The following is a 4,113-nucleotide window of genomic DNA, read 5'->3' on the forward strand; positions in this document are numbered from 1 at the left end:
GCTGTGCAGGGCCCTTTGTAATGATTAAAAATCAGAAGATTTCTCTATAGCCACATTCAAGACAGAAAGACAGGAAAAACTGGAGTTTTTACAACCTGCCTCAGGGAGAGTTATGAGCTAGGACTCATAGACAAAACCCAAAATATAATCCAACAAGACTTTACTTTTCTTAACGCTAAAGCTACTTTCTTACCTTAACCTCCAATTCCCTGCACCTCTCATCTCTTTGAACCTACAACCTTGTGCGTGCTAGACAAGTACTCTACCACAGAGCCACGCTCTCAGCCCCAACGTCTTAGGTTTTGGGGTTCTTATTACCCTAGGTGCCCTGAACACTCTGCTTGTTATCCAAACTACTCCTTTATTACGGGCCAGCCCCTTCTCCAACCATTAGGGTTTCTCCTCATTGGTCGTCTTACTATTTTATGTGATTTCTATCTCTGATCTCATCCACACCTGTGGTTTGGATCTGTGATTTCAGTTATCTTTTATATCTCTACCTTTAATCCTAACTTCCGCCAGGCGTGGTGGTGCACGCTTGTCATCCGAGCACTACGGAGGCTGAGGCAGGAGGATCACTGAGAGTTTGAGGCCAGCCTGGGGTACAAAGTGAGCTCAAGGCCAGCCTGAACTGCATAGCGAGACCCTGTCTCAAAATGACAAAAAAAATTCCTAACTTCCATAGCCCTATTCCTCAATTTACTGGCAATCTGCTGCTTCTTATCTATGTTGAATCTCAGCTAATGGTGTCACTATATACATAGTTCTCCAAAACAGAATCTTTGAAGTTAAAAAAAGGGGGTGCCCAGGGATGTAGAGTGCTTACCTAGCATGCACAAGGCCCCTGAGAGAAGTGTCCTTAACTCTTCCCTGACCCTCACAACGTATCCGTCACAAACGTATGATGCCCGCTGTGCTCCCAGAGGGCTCTCAGGTCTGCCACTTCCTCCCTATTCCCAGTATCAGAAGACTCAGACCCTGAGGAGCTCTTCTGTGTCAAGACACTAGCCGTCTTCTTCCTCTTGTTCCTGTAGCAGTGAGAGTTACCGGTACAACCCGCGAGGTTGCAAGTATTATAACAGACTTTGGTAGCCAAACTAGTGTGGTATTTGTGGACAGACAGTGAGAATCACAAGGCTGGACCCAAAACAACACAGCCAGGGGCTGGGGATTTAGCTCAGCGGCAAAAGCTCCTGCCTGGCAAGCGCAAGGTCGTGAGTTCGGTTCCCGGTACCGGAGAAAAACCAAAACCAAAAAAAAAAGAAAAACAACACAGCCAGGGGCTAATCTATGTTGTGAAAAAATCACATCTATTTCTTGGATAAAAAGGTAACATTCACTAAGTTATTCATTTTTTAGTATAGGTGCTGCTAAAGCGAGCGCATTAGGTTATTGATATGCATAAGCTAAAAGAGAAATTTTATTGATTTTTGTTAGTACATAACAATCTCCTTCCTTGTGGGGAGTTGGTACATGTACATAACACATCTCTTTTTTTAAATCTCCTTCCCTCCTTCTTCCCCTCTCCTGCCATCTCTTGGTCCCCTTCTCTGGTTTTAAATTCACTATGTAGCCCAGGCTGGCCTTGAACTTGCAGTGATCCTACTGCCTCAGCCTCCCAGTGCTGGGATTACAGGTGTGCACCACTATGCCAGGCGTGGTTCCCTTCTCATTGGCAAAAGCTATCTTCCTATTTCCAGCAGGTATCTTTTACTTTATTTATTTGTATTTTGAGTTTCTCATTTTTAAGCTTGTGTATCTGATTTATTTCACTTAACATTATGGCCTCAAACTACATCCATTTTCCTACAAATGACTCAAGCTTATCCTTCTTTATGGCAGAATAGTGCTCCACTATGTATAAATACTACCTTTTCTGAATCCACTCATCTACCGATAGACATATAGGCCACTTCCAAGATTTAGTTGTTATGAATTGTACTGCTACAAACATGGGTATGCACGTATCACTGTAATATAATGTCCTTAGCTCTTTAGGGAAGATACATAGAAAGGAAACAGCTGGGTTGAATGGAATTTCTAGTTTTAATTTTTTTGATTCCATAATGTTGTACTAGTTGATATTCCCACCAACAGTAATAATACTTCAGTATGTAATTTTTCTTGAGGTTATTGTGAACGGTATTGTTTCCCTAATTTCTTTTCTGGTGAGTTTATTGCTGGTGTACAGGAATGCTATTGCTTTTTTGTCTTTGTATCCTGTTATACCACTGAATGGTTGGTTTGTTCGTGACAGGGTCTCGTTATATAATTCAGGCTGGCCTTGAATTCACTATGTGGCCCCAGCTGGCCTCAAAACTCACAGCAGCCTCAGCCTCTCCAGAGCTGGGATTACTGGCATGCACTAACAGACTTAGCCTGAATTTGGTTATTAATTTTGGGAGTCTTTGGGTGGAAACTTTTGGGTCTTCTATGTGGAGGATCATATCCCTTTTCTTTCTCTTGCCTGATTGCTCTAATTTTTCTGGGAACTGTGATGAACAAAAGTGGTGAAGGTGGCCATCCTTGTCTTATTCCTGATGTAGAGGGAAAACGTTTAGCTTCTCCCCATTTAATATGATGCTGGCTGCTTTTGTTGTTGATTTTGGTTTTGTGCATCATAAATGAATTTTTTTTTTCTTGATCTTTTTGAGACAGGGTCTTGCTATGCAGTTCAGGCTGGCCTTGAGCTCACTTTGTAGCCCTGGCTGGTCTTGAACTCACAACGATCCTCCTGTCTCAGCCTCCTGAGTGATGGGATTACAGGCGTGCGCCACAACACCAGGCCATAAATGACTTTCACCATTTGAGATAAGGTCCTTCTGTGCCCATTTTCTTAAGGTTTTTTTTTTGTTTTTTTTTTTATCATGAGTGGATGTTGGATTTTGTCAAAGGCTTTTTCTGCATCAATTGAGATGATCAGATGATTTTTGTCCTTGCCTCTGTTTATGTGAGGTATTATGTCTACTGATTTGCTAATGTTGAACCATCTTTGCATCCCTGGGATGACTTCTACTCGGCTATGATGTAGGATCTTTTTGATGATTTGTTGCATTGTTTTGGATTATCTTGTTGAGGAATTTTGTTTACATTTACTTGAGATTGGCCTGTAGTTCTGTTTCTTCATTGGGTCCTTTGTTCGTTTTGGAATCAGGGTAATACTAGCTTGCAGGAACGATGTTGGGAGTACTCTCTTTGAGGAGTATTGGGATTAGATCTTCCCTCAAGTTCTTGTAGAATTCAGCAATGAATCCATTGGGACCTGTGTTTTACCTGCTTGGTAGGTTTTTTTTTGTTTTGTTTTGTTTTGTTTTTTATTAATTCCTCAATTCATTGCTTGTCATTGGATTATTTAGGGTTTTATATCTTCTTGGTTCAGTTTTGGCAATTCATTTGTATCTAAGAATCTCTCCATTTCTTCTGAATTCTTCAATTTATTAGAGTACAGGTTCTGAAAGTAGTTACTAATAACCTGGTAAAAGAGAAAATCTAAAAGGCAAAACAGATGATTCTGACGGCTCTTTTCTCTCATTCTTTTTTTTTTTTTTTTTCTGTCTTTTTGAGACAGGGTCTCGCTATGCAGTACAGGCCAGCCTTGAGCTCACTTTGTAGCCCAGGCTGGTCTTGAACTTACAATGATCCTCCTGCCTCAGCCTCCCCAGTGCTGGGATTATAGGCGTGTGCCACCATACCCACCTAGGTTCTTTTCAAAAGATCTTTTGCACTACTCTTTGTCTTATTCCTGAAGATATACTATAAATCCTACTAGTAAATGATTATACATTATTCTGGCCTGTGGTACAAAGATTTCCCAGGAAATAAACAAACATGTTATATACTTGTTATGGCATGATGCTTCGGATGCTTCTCCACCCCACCCCGCTTTTGTGCGTGTGCGCCTTTTTGTCATACGGGATTCAACTCAGTGTCTGGACACTAACTACATCCCCAGTCCTTTTTGTTTTTTAATTTTGAGACGGGGCCTCATTAAGTTGTTAAGCTGCCCAGGCTGTGCTTGAGCTTGCAATCCTCTTACCTCAGTCTCCTCGGTGCTGAAATTACAGGTTGTGCTACCACATGTGGCTTTACCTGTAATTTTTTTTTTTTTTTTGT

Source organism: Chinchilla lanigera, unplaced genomic scaffold (genome assembly GCF_000276665.1).
Source record: "Chinchilla lanigera isolate Chin_1 unplaced genomic scaffold, ChiLan1.0 scaffold00053, whole genome shotgun sequence".
NCBI lineage: Eukaryota > Metazoa > Chordata > Mammalia > Rodentia > Chinchillidae > Chinchilla > Chinchilla lanigera.